Raw genomic sequence first — 19,011 nt, 5'->3', positions numbered from 1 at the left:
TGCGGGACTCGATCCCAGGACCCTGAGATCATGACCTGAACCGAAGGCAGCGGCTTAACCCACTGAGCCACTCAGGCGCCCTTAATTTGTCTTCTTAATTTGAATATTTTAAAGACCAAATGTATTTATACATAGAAAATAATCCACAGGTTATAAATCCACCTGGGGATTATATAAACCACGTGCTTTATTTTCTCTGTCTCTGGATTTTAACTTCTTTACAAATCTCCAGATGAACAATGGTAACGTATTAATCTAGTTTAATATTTTATCACCTGTGATTCAAAATCATTTATAGGTTTTAGAAAATATGCTAAGTTAACATTAATCAGTCTTGCGGATTATAAGGATTTGTAAGAGAAATATGGTAACAAAACATACACTTAAGTGGGGTGCCTGGGTGGCTCAGTGGTTGGGCCGCTGCCTTTGGCTCAGGTCATGATCTCAGGGTCCTGGGATTGAGCCCCACATCAGGCTCTCTGCTCAGCAGGGAGCCTGCTTCCTCCTCTCTTTCTGCCTGCCTCTCTGCCTGCTTGTGATCTCTCTCTGTCAAATAAGTAAATAAAATCTTTAAAAAATAAAAAAATTTAAAAAAAACCATACACTTAAGTGAAAACTGTAGATTCACATAATTTTTGTCATATTGGGTAAATATTACGTAAGTTCCAGTAGTACAAGAAACAATTTATAAAATACCAGTTCTTTATTTTTTTTAAGTTTTACTTATTTAAGTAATCCCTACACCTCAAAAGATCAAGAGTTGTACACTCCTCCACCTGAGCCAGCCAGCTGTCCCTAAAATACTAGTTCTTGAAAAGAATTAAATTTCACTGAATACTTGTGTTTACACTTACATACTCTTAAATATCAGTGTAAGTAATAATAATCAGGAAATTTGAACTTTCCACTTAATTCGGCTTTTGGGGGGAAAATTAAAAAATTAAGTTAAAAGTCTTACAGGACTACTACATTTGCATTTTCATTTCCTACAGTTGTAAAATCAAGAAGACCTATATCATCTTTTAGCTAAAATTCACAACATCATTTATTTTATCAAAGGGTTTACCTTGACTGAGAATATTAAAGGCACATACATTAGCATTTAATTTCCTTGCATTTATTTATTTTTTCCATTTTATACCTGTTTATTTGAGAGCTATAAAACTCCTCCTTGATAAAGGCACATTGTTGCAATAAACCTCCCAGACGAATAAGACAGAACTCCATCTGATAAAGAATGTACACAGGCAAGATTAGATGGCTGTTGCTTTCTTCTTTTCTCTTTCCTCCCCCAATTCCAAATCACAAATAGCAGCTGATTTCAAAAGCCTCATCTGCTCCACCCAGCCCTGCTCTGGCCGTGAGGGTTTCTCTTACACTTGTTTAAGATTAATTCTGAAACTGAGAAGGATTTTACAAAATGCACATTCATATCCAGAACACGTTCTTCCTCCTTAACACAAGGATTCTCAGGGACCCGCACAGATCAAGAGTCGGTGATTTAGGATTCTGGCGAAATTCTTGGTCAAACAAAACCAACATTCGGAAGACACTCCCCAAGGGTGAGGTTAGAGTTGTGGGAACTGAATCAGTAGTTGGTCCACACCACTGAGCTGGGCAGGAAGGTCCTTCTGTCCTTGGAAGACATACCCCTGGCCTCTGCTGCAGGGAAAGCGGGACTAATTCAAACACCAGATACTCAGCAGAAAGCAACATTTTCCTCTTAGAATTCAAATTGAGTTGTTTCAGATATTTCCTTAGAAAGTCATACAATGAGAAACATTCAGGAGATACACTAGCTAAGGTGTCCGTATGCAGGAGAAGGTGGAAGACTTCCCACCCACAGGGCCCCTTTGTGCACAGGTTAGAAAATGCTCAGGTGTTTGAATCGGGGGAGGGAGGGCTCCAGCTGTCACCCAGGGGGCTACAGGGATTGATGCTTACTAGCACTGAATCGGCCACCAGGGGGTGTGGTGTGCACGTTAACCCAGAGCCCAAAGCGTCACAAGTCTTTTGGGGTGGATCAGGAACTCTCAAGCAGGCCAGTAGCTTGTTTCCCTTGACTTGGGAAAGATGTGGGTCATCAACATAAAGTAAGAGGAAAAACACCCTTGAAGGGCCCAAAATTAAGACGCTGAAGAGCAGTGTTAGTGATGGCTGTACCCATCGTCATTGACTGGTAAGAGTCTCCAGACAATTGAATAAGGGACAAATTATTTTAGAAAAAGGGAACTCTGGAGAGAAAAGGGGGAGCTTGGGGGGCGGGGTCCCAACTGTACACTCCAAATGAAGACTAACCTGTTTGTCTTCGGGAAAATATAAGCTGGGTGGTAGTGCCCTGTGCAAGAACAGTGAAAGGAAGTCCCGTAATTCACAGACCTTGGAAGGAAGCACCTGGGCCGTGCTTGCACGCAGGCCACTTGGCAGAGAAGATCAAGGGCTTCCTTATATTTATTTTATAGAATTCTCTGAACCTTGATTGGGAGTCTTAGTACTGAAGGGTTTCTTAAAATCTTTGCGAGTGCTAATTTTTGGCCTGGTGTGAATTTGCATATCATTGGGCCTGATCTGCATATTTATTTTGTAACTCAGCAGGGACTATGAAGCTATTAAACCAAAGTTAGATTTTCCCATTTTACATCCAAAAACGTTTTGAAGAAAGGGCTTAGATTTGAAAACAACAATAGTGTTTAAATCTGTATTTGTTTATCTTGTAGGTTATTTACACATATTTTGTTTCATCCTTCTAAGAATGTAAAATTTACCTTTTACCCAAAGGTTTTAATACTCAATTGAGTAGTTTCATTTTTTTTCCACTGGAAGTCATTTTTTTCTAAGTGAAAAAACTGTTAAAAGATTCATCCTTTTGAAGATAATTTCTTTAATCTATTTAAATGTATTAACATAAATTACAGAGTGCAATTTACAGCTCAAGTCTTCTTGTAAACACGGTGTTCTGCGATTTGGAAGGTTTTCTTTTATTTTTCTCCCAGCCTGGGGGGCTTTTCACAAAAGGCTAGCACATTTAAAGCATTGGAAGTATGGCTTGATTTCTTAATTTTTCCCCCTGGGAGACTCTAAATCCCTTTATCTGGGATTTATATAAGTGCTCACTGATCTCTTGCAACCAACACAAATAAATTCACTGAGGTTGAGAGACATTACGGAAGTATTTTCTGCAAAATATTTTCTACAGAGCAGGCCTAATTAATTCAAAAGTCTTTTTGATATCAAACTCATTTCATGTCACCCGTAGTGTATCCAGACCAATCTCTCAGAAATCAGCACACTGAAATATCTATTGGGCTTCCAGGCCCTTGGATCCCCCACTCCTGATCCTTATTAACTTCATACCAATTCAAACGCAATTCAGCTGGGCTTTAACATGGGGTAGAAAATCTCAAACAACCGAAGAAATTTTCAAATTATTAGGCAATCTAGGGACATCTGGGTGGCTCAACCAGTTGAGCGTCAGACTATTCTTTTCAGCTGGGATGGAGATCTGGGGTCCTGACCTCTGGATGGTGGGACTGAGCCCTGCCTGGGGCTGCACTTTCAGTGAGGTGTCTACTAGAGATCCTCTCTCGCTGCCCCTTCCTTCCGAATGAATGAATGAATGAATGAATGAATGAATGAATGAATGAATGAATGAATGAATCTTTTAAAAAATTATTAGGTAATGTAAAGATTAAGCAGTAACATTCCTTCCCCCCCCCAAGGAGAAGAAACCATGCATACATTGATTAAAACAGTGGCCCTGAGTTTCCTGAACCATCATACACATATTTATCCTCTAGGGGGCGGTAGTTCCCTGTTTCTGGGGGAAAACAACCCTCTCTGGACCAGAGTTTTGCAGCTCTGAGCCTCTAGGGAAAATTCACTTAGCTAGGCCATAATTTGAACAGAAAGAAAACACTCCAGCTTCGAATCAGATAAAATTCTAACCCAGAAACTAGAAACATTCATTCCAGGAGACAGAAGCACAAGAGCTCTTCCATCTGCTCTAACTGCAGGCAGGCTCGTAAATAAGACTTTACCTATATTGTCTGGATTCATACCCATGAACATCTGGCAAAAGGCACAAGACAATAATCCACAACAACAGGAAACAGAAACTGCAGTTTTTCACTTCCCAGTGCTCTATAGATGTTCTTAGCCTGTCGCAACTTGATGCCCTTGTTAGAAACAGATCTCAGAGACAGGCAGGTACCCCCAACAAGACCCAAATGGATTGTCATTGCCTGGCTTCCCTCTGTAAACAGCCTGGGACAAAGAATTAACCTGGAAGGGCTACAGCCACGGTGCAGGTATAAGGAACCAGTAGGCTGACTAGTCATCCCTGTTTGTTGGGGACGGAGGGGGTCCGCAAGCTGTGAGACTTTCAGAGCTAAAATTGGGGAAACAAGTTGGTCAGTACAGGAACAAGTTGGACATTACAGGAAGCTAGCTCCAGGGAAGGAGGGAAATCCAGTACAAGGCTGAGCTATACTGTACTGTACTGGAAATCCAGTACAAGGCATTTGTTGGCTCTCATAGGACTGAACGGGTGCATCTCAGAATTAGGGAGCATTTATCCGTGGGTTCTCATCCCCTAGTAGACAAGCATGCCCCTTGGGGTGTTCACTTGTCCCGCATCCAGGGCTCACACGCATGAATGAATACTTGTGACTTCCCACAGGCATTTCTCACTGTGGCTTCAGAGAAGCCGTGGGCAGAAAGTGAGAGAAACACGATGCAGCTGACGGCCATCAGCTGAGGTGTGGGGTCACGCCTCCACAGATCCGGTTGGGGCAGCAATGGCTGGGGTCAAAACGGGACTGACAGGGTGTGAGGTGGGGCAGGAAGTGACCACTCCATGAAAGTGAAAAAACTTCCCTTTGGTTGGCTCTTATTTGAGCTCCACCTGGAGTCGCAAGTCTCTGTTCTTAGCTTCGCATCAGTTTATCAATTTTAATGATATATTTTTAAAAAACCTTCAAATTCTTTGTTTAAGTAAGTAATTCTGTCAGGTGTCTGGGTGGCTCAGTGGGTTAAAGCCTCTGCCTTCGGCTCAGGTCATGATCCCAGGGTCCTGGGATCGAGCTCCACATTGAACTCGCTGCTCGACAGGGAGTCTCCTTCCTCCTCTCTCTCTGCCTACTTGTGATCTCTGTCTGTCAAATAAGTAAATTAAAATCTTTAAAAAAAAAAAAAAAAAGTAATTCTGGGGGCACCTGGGTGGCTCAGTCAGTTGGGTGACCAACTCGACCAACTCTTGGTTTTGGCTCAGCTCATTGTCTTAGGGTCGTGGGATCCAGCCCTGTGTTGGAATCTGTGCTCAGCCAGCCTCCACTCCTCTCTCCCTCCCCCACCCCCTGTCCTGTGCACCTGTGTGAGCATGCGCACTCTCTCGAATAAATAAAATCTTTAAAATAAATAAGTACAGAGTGGTTTTATTTTCCCTCATGTATATTGAGGAAGGTGCCATGCCAAGGATCCTGTCTTAGCAAAAAAAAAAAAAAAAAAAAAAGAGAGAGAGAGAAAGAAAATTCACAGGAATTTGTACCTCCCCCAAAAGCTGAGGGAATTCAAATGTCATCAACGGTCTAAAACATTATCAAGACAACTGTATTGAGAAGCTAGGATTGGTGTATTGAATTAAGAATATGCAGACTCTGCCTCAAGGCACCCACAAGGTCAGGAGCACGGGGCTCCCTCAGTATCAAGCTCCCACTTTGGGAAAATGAAACCCACATGGTCATTTTGCTCCAAGGTGCAGTTTCAATACACCCCACAAGGGACCGTCCTCTGTCCCAGGTCAGGAGGCAGGGGGAGAGAGCAGAGTAGCAAGCACCTATTGCCTTTAAGGTGGCTGAGGCAGAGGTCACTTTTTGTGGGCTTACCTCTGCATGATTATTTTAGAAGGTGGTCTGGGAAAAGAAAAGCAGGAACTTACGGTGGGAATTCTAAACTTCAGTCCTTTTTTAAATGTCCAGACTTGGGGCACCTGGGTGGCTCAGTCGGTTAAGCGCCTGCCTTCTGCTCAGGTTATGATCCCAGGACCCAGGATAGAGCCCTGAATCCAGCTCCCTGCTTGGCAGGGGTCTGCTTCTCCCTCTCCCTCTGCCTGCTGCTCCCCGCTGCTTGTGTTTATTCTCTGGTTGTCTCAAATAAATAAATAAAATCTTAAAAATAAATAAATGTCCAGACCTGAGTGTGAATAAGGTTATCATACGCTAAAATACCTAGCCAACAACTCAGAAAAAACAAAAGTTGCTTTTTTCATCAACAAACAATCAAAATTACAGACTTTAGAGGTTAAGCCACACAATCACAAGACATAGCAACAATCTCTGAAGCCCAGATGTCTTGAAAATTTTTTGGAAATCGTATTTGCAAGGATGAGTTATATATATATGTATGTGTGTGTGTGTGTGTGTGTGTGTATAATTTTCATAGTTCTTTTAAATTCTTTATTATAGAAAATTCTCAGAATCTCCTTGTACTATCAACAGCCATCCGATTTTAGCTGTTCTTTTTCCATGTCCCTCTGTTAAGAACACATGAAGCGGCTAGCCACAGAAAAACTAATTATGTGATCCTAAACAAATAAAAGCACTATTTGTCTCGGGAAACATAAAGTCTAGAGATAGTCAGTCCAAGCTGTAAAATTAAACGGTGTCTTCAAAAAATTGAGCTCCTTCTATTGCTTTGGTCTTCCATCTTTAGAATGTGGTGGCAGGAGGACTGCTAAGCCTCCAGAAATCACATCCTTGTTGCAGGAAAGAAGAATGAGGAAGAGTGAAAAGGACCCAAGGATATGCCAACTGCCTCAGGGTTCCTTTAGAAACCTTTCCCAGAAGCTCCCAGAAGTTACTTATATAAGTAATTTTTACTTACATGCCTTTGGCTGGGATGGGTCACATGGTCTCTACTTGCTACGAGAGAGTGTGGGAGGTAAGCAATTTGAGCTGGGTACACAGCCACCCTGAATTAGATCAGGGTCCTGTTAGTCAGGAAGGAGAGGCTTCAGCCATTTTGCCAATGATTTTCTCTCTGCTTCCAACGCCTTCCCTTCCTTGACCACCCAGGTTGTTCCTTTTTTTTTTTTTAAACAAATATTTACTTAATACTGTCGTCCTGCTAGTCCCATGGCCAGGTCCTGGGGTTCTGAAGAGAATTAAAATGTAGTGTTTGATCTCGAAAAGATCCTACTTTAATCTGTAGCAGGAAGCCAATACACAATATCTAAACTTAGCAAATGCAGAGTCACACAAACACATTATTTAAAGATACAGAAGCTACACCTCAAAGATAGAAAACCAGAAATTCTTCAAAGGGGTCGCCTCTAGAGACCAGACTGGGATGGAAAGGTGCAGAGCTGGAGATGGTTGATACCATTATAAGCTCTTGTGTATTGCTTGCCTTCTTTTTTTTTGAATTGCATGCCTACATAAATTTGATAAAACAAATAATTCTGAAAAATAATACTGCAGTAAGCATCCTTGTACATAAAGAATGGTTGCCATTTCTGGTTATGTTTGCATGGTGTATTCTTAGAATTTCTGAGTTAAAGGTCACAGATACAAATTTGTTTCCAGAAAGTATGCAGGGGTGCTGAAGAGTTTAAACAGAGTAATATATGTAAGCTACCAAGCACATAGCAGTACACATCAGTTAGGAACAAGTAAATCACCCAATGTTTTGTCTGGGTTCCAACTCCTTCCCAACAGCTGCCACAAAGAAGAAGTGCAGCTCTCCTGATGATCTTCCTCTGGGTCTTTTACTAATACAAATAGTGCTGCAGTGAGCAGTCTTGTGCCAACATCAATTCAGGTTTTTGCCAGTGTATATTTGGGATAGTTTCCTAGAAATGGGTAAACGCATATGTCATTTTGCTAGATGTTGCCATGTTCCCCGTACAGAGGTCATACCATTTTGCACCCTCCCCAGGAATGTGTGAGTGCGCCTTTCTCTCGAAGCCTCCCAAGAGAAACTGTTGTCCAACTGTGGGATTTATATTCATCTGCTGGGTGAGAAATGATCTCTCAGTGTAGTTTGAATTTGCATATCTAACTGATGCTTGTCATTTCCCCCTGCTACTGCCCATCCTAAATTTCGTTCGACCTCCACTAGCCCTTTAGCTGGTCTAGCTGCTGGCCAAGGGGACGACCTAGACCTTTGTCCCTGAGGGCTCTAGAGCCCTTGGTGGCCTTGGCTTATCAGACCATGGATGTTTCAGTCACCCACGCAGTGGTACTGCTGGGCACAGAAGTAACAAGAGGCACCCTAGGGAATGCCCTCAGCTCCAGACGTGCTCCTTTCTGTCCCACTCAGTGTCTGCAACGCTGCCTCTTTATGAAAATCAGGGGTGATTATACCCTGCCACCATGGCAAATCCTTTTGGCCTTCTGAACCATGGGCACGGAATCCGAAAGTGACCAGGCGGCGCTTGCAGCTTCAGATTCAAGGGAAATTTCCAGGGTCCCTTGGTGGAAGAGCCCCTCCCTGGAAACCGGGACTTCTTTCCAGTGTAGCCTAAAGTTGTAAGAACACAAAGCCCAACGTCTGCAAGTAGGTCCTAAAGTTGTAAGAACACAAAGCCCAACGTCTGCAAGTAGGTTACCGGAAATGGTGGTAGGAGGGGCCACTCCTCCTTTTACCCTTTAGCTCCCCGTCCTCTGTATTCCCGCTAATCAGGACGGAGTACCGGAGTACCGGAGTACCGGAGTACCGCATACCAGCCCTCAGTTCAATACAGGTTGCGTACCTTCCGGGACCGCCCCTGCAATCCTTCGAGGGGGCATCCCTAGGCTAGCGGCCTCACTCAGCCTTCCAGGTGACTCAGGGTGTCAGGGGACCAGTGAGTAGTGTGGGACTGTGCCCCTTGTTCCGTCTTCATCATAAAATATGGCCATTAGGCTAAGGCAGGGCAAGGCAGAGTGCTTTGTTGGAAAATCAGGGACACCATAACTCTGAATTGGTGGCAGAGGCCCTGTAGGCCAGGAAGGAAAACCCACACCCCAGAGCTAGTTTAAGTTCCTATAAGAAATAATTAACTCCCCTTCCAGGTAGAAGGACCATGGTATAACCCACTTGCTTGAGGGCTAGGGATGGAGCAGTGCTGGAGAATATTGGTGGCAAGTTAGATAATCAGATAATCAAGAGGTGTAGCTAGATAGGCATTGGTGGGTGTGAGCCCCTGCTGCTAGGTCTCTGCACAGCCCCCATCCCCGCCCCGTGACTCCCCCATTTATGGGTCCCAGCCCCAGCACTGGGCTGGTTAAGGATAGTGGCTGGTTGCCATGGGCCAGAGGAATCATCCTGTCCACTGGGCTGTTGTGTGCTTCCTCAGAGGTGGGTGCTTTCTAGTGAACATAGATTTGAGACACAAACATCTTCACATCCCTGCCTCCCCCACCCCGTAGGTCATCCACGTTCTTCTCCCGTGTCTTCTGATGACGCTTCTTCCTGGCTCCTGACCAGCCAGCCAGTGAGTTACCACTGCTCAGAAGTATGTGTCTTCATCTTTGCCAAATCTTACCCCCATAACACTTATGGCTGAAAGCACTGCTTGGAGCTCTGCCCACTAGGAGAGTTTGCCTTCTATATTACCTTCTAGGGCCACCACTGCTTGGGGCTACAGTGTGGCAACAGTTCATTTTTGGCTCACGTCAACTTACAGGCGGGCCTCCCCCATATGTGGACCACGCCTGAGTGTTTCCTTTCTCCATGGTCTGGTCACAGAGAAGGCCCCATGGGGCCATGGGCTTGAGTGCAGGAGAGACAGCACTGCAACAGATTTCTGACATGGGGCTCTGAGCCACTTGCTCAATGACTCATTTGTGTCTTACAGACCTCCTCAGGCCTGAATGTACCCTTTCCATCAGTCAGTGGATTGCTACTATGCCTGTCTCCTTGCTCTATGACTGGATGGAATACTAGCTCATGATAGCTCCTGTCTGCTAATTATGTAGTGCACTTCTGAGCGCACCATGTTCAGCCCCTACCAGGGGCCCGTAGTCCATCAGGAGCTGCTTCTCAAATATATACAGTTTTCTGATGCAGAAGGCACGGCCAACAAGAGGTTCTGCGCCATGCGTCTCCTATGGGGCTTACCAGATACCCAACCTGCATCCTATTTCCATGGACAGCTCCAATGCTATAGCCGATGGGCAGAGCTATTTGTACTGTGACCTTGTCCTAATGCACAGCCCTCTCTTCCTCAGGGCCTCACTTGAAATTGTTAGATTTCCAACCATCTGATAAACAGATTGGGGTACTATCCTCAACATGGCGTCTACTGCCTTTAGATTCCAAAGGATCCATCAAACATGTATATCTCACTTGGCAATAAGGCACATAAGATGTAATAATTTGTTCTTTGCCTCAAAAGGGATGTCTCAGACCTAGACCCCCTAAATCCTTCACCTATGTAGCAGACTAATGAATCTTGTAGGTTTTTTCTCACACACCCTGGCACATATGTCTTATTTGGACATTCAGAGTAACCCCATATTCCTGTTTACCAGGTCCAATGAGCATGACCTCACCAATATGGTGGACCAGAGTAATGGTCTGCAGAAAGTCAAGGTAACCAAGGTCTTTGTGGCAGACCTTGTTTGACAGAGAAGGAAAGTTATAGTTTTGGGGGCAAGACTATAAATGAGTACTATTGCTCATTTATTTGTGAACAGCTTTTGGTTCTCTTTGCTAATGGGGATTGGAAAGAATACCCTGACAGAATTAACAGCAAGGGCCAGAGATCATGCTCATCTAGCCCAATAAAGATACTACATCCAGCATAAGAGCTGCATTCGAGGTTATCACTTGTGGTTATCACAAGACCCAACATAAGCCAAATGGTTTTTGCAGACACTAATACAGGTAGATTAAATGGGGGTGGATACAATGGGAACCACCACCTTATATCTTTTTAGTCTTTAAGGGGGACAATATCTGAGCCCAAACAAACTGCCAACCTACAGATTCAGGGGCTTAATGTTCTAGTGTTAAGCTACTAAGTTTTGGGCATGGTTGTCATGTAGCCAAAGCTCCATTGGATATGCAGGCAGGAAATATAGAACAGAGATTTGAACAGCGCCTATAAATTTAAGAGTCATAAACAGTAACTCAAGTGGATGAAGCTGTCTTAGAAATTCATGGGGTGGGGCGCCTGGGTGGCTCAATGGGTTAAAACTTCTGCCTTTGGCTCAGGTCATGATCCCAGGGTCCTGGGATCGAGCCCTTCATCAGGCTCTCTGCTCAGTGGGGAGCCTGCTCCATGCGCCCCCCCTCCGCCTGCCTCTGCCAGATCTCTGTCTGTCAAATAAATAAATAAAATCTTAAAAAAAAAAAAAAAAGAAAGAAATTCATGGGCCATAGGAACAGCTTGAAGCCCCCACAGTCAACATTACCAAACTGAGTTCAGTGATTCCTGTCTCAGAAAATGGCACCACCTTCTACCGAAGCACCCATGCTGGAGACCTGAGCCTCTAGCAGCAGACATCATGCCTTTTTCATGATCTGGCCCTGCCAGCCTCATCTCTCTCCATCAGGCATCCCACACACCAGCAAAACAGAACTTTGGGATGCTCGTCATTTACACTGCGTTCTCTTCCCGCCACTGTCCCCCTGGCCCTGCACTTTCCAGTATCTGGAACACCACCCACCCCCGGCCCCTTCTTCATAGCCTTAGCCGCATTGCAACCCCATGTGTCACTTCCTCTGGGCAGTGTTCCCTGACTGCCCCAAGCAGAGTTAGATTCTCCTTTTCTTGTATCTTTCTATGCACAAGCCATAGCACACCTTATGGAGATGACGGCTCTATCTCTGCCAGCCCAGCACGTCCTCTCCACCTGACTGTGTGGCTCTGGAAGGCATGGACCATGCCTTTTATGTCTGTAGGCATCCGTGTTTATGTATACCCAAGAACGTAGAGTGTCTCCCCAGGAACAAATAAATCTAAACAGGGTCCTGCTTGGGCTGGGGAGATTTCAGAATGACCCGCTGGAGTGAATGACAAGGCTGACTACCTTTATTCTCTCTTCCTTCTCTAGCGTCTACAGCAATAACTGTTGGTGGGCTCATGCAACACCCACTTGCAAATCACTTTTCCTTTGTCCCCTTAACTACAGAATCTGAAAAACCTAGCTGTTTTCTCAGGCTCTTTTATTGAGTGTGGCCAATAAAATGAAGCAGAAGCCTGCTAGCGGCCTCTGGGAAAGCTTCTGCTTTTCTGAGCAAAAGGACACTTGGGCTAGCCTCCTCCCTTTCTCTCATCTTCCTGCCTGGAATTTAGATGTGAAGCCTAAAACTTCACCTTGTTCTGTGAGGCGACAAGCCAGCACGCTCAAGGGGGCCGAGCAGAAAGTCTGAGTCTGCTGGCATCTTGGGAGCACTGCCCCAGCCTGCCTCCAGTCTGCCTCCAGCCCTCTCCTGTGTGAGATAATTAAGTGACCTGATTGTTTAAGATGCTGCTTGTCAGGTGTTCTGTCACGGAGCGGAAAGCACTCCTAACTGAGACAGAATACACAAAGTGGCAGCACTAATGGCCAGAAGAGTGCCTGGGGTCAAGGTCATGCTGGAACCGGTTTTAAAAGTAAACCTACCAATTAACAAACACATGCGGTTGCTTTTTGTTTTTTGTTCTTTTCAGCTCTGGGTGCTGTGGAGGAGACTTACAAACAGAGATGTAGCCTCTGTTCTTGAAGGGTTCACAGTCAAGTAGGAGGACGTCCGATGAAATGCCACACTGGATAGCATGCAGTTAAGAGCTGGAATTTATTAAGCTCAGAGGAGGGGAAGCCTGGTGAAGGGGAAGTGGCTCAGACAGGGAAGGCTTCCTGCAGGTGGAGGGGCTTGAACGGGGCCTCAGCTGAGGAATCGGATCTGCTGGCTCGTCAGTAGCCCATCCATGATCTCTGCCTCCGAGGTGAGGTAAAGGAGATGCCTGCTGGCAAGTCCCCAGCGCACTGTAGAGGCTCATTAAGTCTTAATGCCCTTCTGGTTTAGAAAGATGTTTCTCTCCCTCTCATGCATTTATTCAACATGTATTTATTGAGCCTTTGCTATGGATGGGGAAGTGCTCCAGGCACTGTGGATACAACGGTGGGCAGAACACACATGGACCCTGATCTCATAGAGCTTCAGGTCCAATGAGGGACACAGATAGCAAACAAAAGAACAGTTTGGGACTGGAGGGACAGGAGTAAAAACTCAGGCCTGGGCTGCTTCTTACCTTCCTTTAGGCCTCTGCCTGCCCGGATGGGTGCTACATCGAGCATCCGGTTTCTATTGCCCAAGCCACTCATTAGACAGCCCTGCTTGCTGGAGTACGGAGAAAACTGGCCCAGAGCACACCTTCTGTGGGTGCTGTGTGTGGCCTCTGGGTCCAGGCCATCCCTGTGTCGCTGCAACCTGTAAGCCTGTCATTCCTCTCTGCCCACCCAGGCTCATGGCCCCGTCCTGCCACCCCCACCTCCCTTCCCGAGTCACACGTACAGTGTGTGCCACAGCTGGACTCCATACCCCTCAGTCTTCCTGCCGCTTGGTGCCCTGGCCCCAGCCCCAGCTGGCTAGCTCTGGCCACACCCCTCTGCTGGGAGGTGGGGGAGACCCCGATCCCTAATCCTGAAGAGCCCCTCACTTCCCCCCTCCCAGGAAGCCCTCCTCCTTGCCCAGAGACGAGTGATGACACAGCTGATCATCTCAAACTAGGATACTCTGAAGAGGGGAAGGGGGCACTACTGTAATCATATCCAACCGCAAGCAAACCGGGGCTCCTACCCAGAGCCCCTCACTGCGGTCCCATTCTTCAGATAGCCTCTTTTTTTTTTTTTTTTTTAAGATTTTATTTATTTATTTGACAGAGAACACAAGTAGGCAGAGAAGCAGGCAGAGAGACAGGTGGGGAAGCAGGCTCCCTGCTGAGCAGAGACCACGCCACCCCATGCGGGGCTCCATCCTAGGATGCTGAGATCATGACCTGAGCTGAAGGCAAAGGTTTTAACCCACTGAGCCACCCAGGTGCCCCTCCAGACAGTCTCTGGGTCTGTTACCTCACCATTTCCCAAACTGTGTTCTGTGGAACACCTGGGGGACATCAATGAGGCTTCATGAAAACAAAAAGAAATGAAAAACTCCACACTGAAATGATTTTGAGAAAACACTGAGTGAACCCAAGATAAACAGATTTCCTTCCTGAAGGACTTCCCAAAATTAATACGTGGCAGGAAGCGTACGGCACGTCATGTCCCCCAAACCCATTTGATGATGGAATCCTTGTGCAGAGAACACTCCATGGAAGAAATATACTTGGAGAAACACTATCCTAGGCAAATGTAGCGGTTTGCAGAACGTAAAGTTTCTCTCTGTTCTAGAGTTTAGTATTAAGATATCAACACCACGATGGAGATGGTTTTAGACCCAGCTCTGCCCCTTTCCAGCCGGGTGCCATTTTTCCTCAGTATGCTTTGGGCTGTAGGGGATATATATTAGTGGTATTGTAGTTTGTTTCTGTCCTAGCAAGGACCCTGAGCTAAGTGCTTACAGGCCAGTCATGGTCCTCAAGGACCCAGGTGCTTTCCACTTTTCTACCCCACCATCTTCAGCTTGCTGCTTATCTCCTCTTGTGGTCATAGAATGGCCCCAGCATCTCCAAACACAGTAGAGAGAAACAAAGCCTTCCAGCAAAGAAGGGCATGTCCTCCCATATGTGGATCTTTACCATTTATTCTTAGCGAAGAAAAAGTTTTCCAGATGCCCCCCATCCCCACAGATGTTGTCTCCTCAGGTATCACTGGCCACTGGGGTGACCAGCCATCCTAGTCTGCCTGGAAATGACAGATATCCAGGTACTCCGCACTACCAGAACTAAAACAGGGACGTTTCTGGGCAACTTTGAAGTTCCTAACCGGGTAGGAATGGACCACATGACTGGTAAATCAATCTTTGGGTAGGGGAATGGAATTATCGTGATTAGTTTAGACTAATCAGGATTTATGCCCTGAGGCAAGAGAAGGGGCCAGCTTTCCTGAATATGGAATAATGAACACCCAAACCAATCCTGCTTTCGCACAGTGAGGAAGAGGGGAAATGCCATTGGGTAGGCAATCTGCACAGCTGCCTTATCTGTAAAATGAGATACAATGATCATTCTGTCCTCAGGAGGCTGGGGTAGAGATTAGATAAAATGACGTAGGACCACCCACACAGAAAGAACGAACAATAGCATCATTATATTAAGCACTTACTCTGCGCAAAGCACTGTGCTAAAGGCACTGGGTTGTGTTGTCCCTAGAACCACAGAACATTCTAGGGGACAGGAATGTAAGTCCCATTCTACAGATGTTCTTGAGGCACCCAGAGGTTAAGTTATTTGCCCAAGGTCACACAGCTAGGAAGCTGTAGAGCCAGGTTTCAAAATCAAGTCTGTCACATCCTGATGCCTACCTTCATCTCGCTAGCCTGCTGACTTGCAGAGTTGTGCATCGAATGCTAATTTCCTTCCCTTCCATCTCCAGCACTTGGCACAGGGCTCAGCATATAGCAAGCATTTATTCAATATTTTTTTTAATGAGTGGGTGGTAACAGCTGATATTCCTGCAACCATAGGGTTTACAAAGAACTTTTCCTGAATTGAGGGTTTTCTCCTCCAAATCTGGTCCTCTTCCAGGGTGCCTTCTCCCAGCAAATGGCACAACATCTATCTAGTTGCACAAACCAAGAGACTAAGAGTCGTTACTAACCTCCTTTTTCCCTCCCAGACATCACCTCCAACCCATCGGTCAGGCTGTCTCTCCAATCCATGCACCTCTCTCCATCCTCCATGACTTGGGCTCATGTTACTGTCACATGCTCACTTGAGCTGCTGCGGGAGCTCTCTACCTGCGCAGGAACCCAGCTGCTTCCCAAGCCTGTGCTGCCGCCAGAGTTTCTCAGTTTCTGACCCGGTCACCCACCTACTGCAAACCCTTGATATTCATTCTTTTTTGAATAAAGCTCAAACTCCTAACAGAGCCCGACTCTCTTGCCTTATCTTCCAAGCTCCCTCTCATAGTCCATAGTCTCCCAGCCACCCCCCTCCATTGACCTTCCTTAAGATCCTCCTTCTTGTGCTGCCTCCTGCCTTAGGATCTTCATTCCCTCTGCTCCTCTGCTGTTTCCTCTGCTCTTAGCACCTCAGGCCTTAGCCTGGGTTCCTCTCCTTCTGCTAAGACCCTCTGACCACCATGACCAGGTCAAATCCACCTGTCAGAGACTCTTAAAGCATCTCCTTTTTCTTAATGGCCCTGTTGGCACAACTGCCATTTTACATTTGCTTGTGAGTCTGCCTTTTTTTTAATTTTATTATTTGACAGAGACACAGCAAGAGAGGGAGTACAAGCAAGGGGAGTGGGAGAGGGAGAAGCAGCATTCCCACTGAGCAGGGAGCCCGATGTGGGGCTCCATCCCATGCCATTGGGTAGGCAATCTGCACAGCTGCCTTATCTGTAAAATGAGATACAATGATCATTCTGTCCTCAGGAGGCTGGGGTAGAGATTAGATAAAATGACGTAGGACCAGGCCTCACAGAAAGAACGAACAATAGCATCGTTATATTAAGTATCCTGGGATCATGACCTGAGCCTGAAAGACCCTTCCCCCAAAGTGTCAATGAATTAACTGCTCTTTTGCTTTTCTGTAACCGCTTGGCTCCCTCAATACAATGATAGCTGGTAGTTTCATGCAGGCGCCCATGCTACAATAAAGAACCTCTTGCTGTTTGCATCCTGTGGCAGTGTTGAATTCTTGGGTAAGGGGATCCGCGGGTCTTTCAAGCCAAAGGCAGAGGCTTTAACCCACTGAGCCACCCAGGCGCCTCCTCCCCCCTCCCTTTTTTTTTTTTTTTAAAGTAAATCCCCATACGGGGCCTGAACTCACAACTGGGAGATCAGGAGTTGCATGCTCTATGGACTAAGCCAGTCAGGCACCCCTGCCTGCAAGTCTATTAAATAATGTCTATCGCTCAATTAGCCTGAGTTTGGTGTCTGTTTTTATCTAAAGATTTATTTGTTTGTTTGTTTATTTAGAGAGCAAGCCAGCACAAGCGCAGGAAGGGGCAGAGGGAGCAGGAGAACCTCAAGTGGACTCCACCCTGAGCGCCGAGCCCCACACGGGTCTCAATCTCGGAGTCTGAAGAGTCGGTCATTTAACAGACAGCGCCATCCTGGCATGCCCGGCATCTGGTTCTGTTGCCTTTCCAATGACCAGTTGGAGACAGCACATAGTATGTTTTCAATAAACGTGTGTTTCTCTATGAACTAGTTAATGAATCAATTAATGTTGCACTAGGTAACCCTGAGCTCCGGGCAGGGCCCTGCCTTAGTGCTTCTGTTACCCGCCCCCCCCCAGCAGCTAGCGCAAAGCTGAGCTGGGCAAGTTTGTCAGGAACCACTCTGAGGGATGGTGACTACGTGGTTGACAGAGATGGGCATGCTTGTCAGAAACAAGGGAGTGAGGAAAGCAGGACAGGAAAGGGGAATAGTCGAACACGGATTGGGTCTAAGATCCTAGTCTCCATCTGGTGGGAGAAGAAAATATGGAGCGTCGATCAACGACTACACTGAGGAATTGTTTCATCTCAGGGCAAGGAAGCCAGGCGTTTGTGTGTGCCTCCCAGATCGTCTTCAGTGACTGGACTGTCCTACCAAGCGGACTCAAGACACCAAAGTCTTCCAGTGTCAACTGTGTCCCCCTCCCTCCAATCCACCTGTGCCCTGTGCCCTGTGCCCTGAGGCACCGTTTCCTGGCCACACCCCCTGTGGTGGTCTCCTTGGGCTGAGATGATAAATCTCCACAAAATGAGTGGCTTCAAATGACAGAAATGTGTTGTCTCATAGTTCTGGAGCCTAGAAGTCCTAAATGAGTGCTGCCGGGCCATGCTGTCTCTGAAGGACCTAGAGGGGGACCTTTCCTCGACTTCCTCACAGATTCCAGTAGTGGTGGCACTTCTTGGTGTCACTTGACTTATGCTGGCATCATCCCATCCCTGCCTCCATCATCAAATGACCTTTCTGTGTGTCTCTGTGTCCACATTTCCTTCTTATAATGACCTCAACTGAATCACATCTGCAAAGACCCTATTTCCAGAGAAGGTCACATTCATTGGAATCAGGGATTGGGACTTGAACATACCTTTTGGGGAGGGACACATTCAATACACTAACCCAGAATGATGCCATGGTGACCTCTTCCAAACTCTTTTGAACCTGCCCTTTCTGTCTCTAAGGCCAAAGCCCTCTTCCCAGGAGCTCTCTTCCCACCCCTTAGCCTTTGCCAAAGATAAAGTTACCTCCTCATTCCCTGTTACCTCCTTTCCTGTAATTCACACCATTGGCAGCTTTGACAAAGGACAAAGGCTTTCATGTCTCTTCTCATTTAATCCTTGCCACAGCCTTGAGAAGGCTTATTATCCCCACTGTACAGGCGAGGACACTGAGACTCAGGGAAGGTTAAGTACTTAAACAAAGTCACACAACAAGGAACGGCAGGACAGGATCTGACCTGGTCTGCCACGTGGCAGATGCCATGCCCTTAACCACCTTGCCCAACCCATTCCCTCAGTGGGATACTCACCAGCTGCCGAGAGGGGCCACAGAAACCCATCTAGCAACTTAGAAGAGTGTCATGAAAAAACTGCTAAGGGAATAAGAAAGAACACAAAACTGGGGCTCTGTATTTGGTCCCTAAAATAGATGCTTAGGGGAATTGGGGGGGGGATATTTCCTTAGGGAGGAATTTTCCATTTTAGAATTTATTTGATGAGGGTATAGTATAAATGCAATTACTATTCTCTGTCCTTTTACATGCCCCACTAATGGTGAATATCACTTTGCATCCTGGAGCCGGCCCGTGTTCTGGAAGCCAGTTGGTTTCGAATGATATTCAGCGCTGGTCATGCAAATATGACTCCGCTGTGAACATGATTTCCTCCAAAGGGACGCCTGACTGCTCGTCACGCAAGCATGGTTTTACTGAGCAAACTATTT

The 19,011-nt window shown here is 46.1% G+C and overlaps 1 long non-coding RNA gene across 1 annotated transcript; it reads left to right on the top strand.

The window, feature by feature from the left end:
- Nucleotides 1-2,039: 2,039 nt before the first annotated feature.
- LOC309873688 lies at nt 2,040-17,279 on the top strand. The gene is made up of 2 exons (XR_014316474.1): nt 2,040-2,179; nt 17,053-17,279. It is a non-coding gene; the product is annotated as an uncharacterized lncRNA (long non-coding RNA).
- The last annotated feature ends 1,732 nt before the right edge of the window (nt 17,280-19,011 follow it).

This window comes from Mustela nivalis (assembly GCF_964662115.1).
Source record: "Mustela nivalis genome assembly, chromosome: 9".
Lineage (NCBI taxonomy): Eukaryota > Metazoa > Chordata > Mammalia > Carnivora > Mustelidae > Mustela > Mustela nivalis.
The sequence above is the reverse complement of the archived record's forward strand: the minus strand, read 5'-3'. Positions and strand labels throughout refer to the sequence as shown.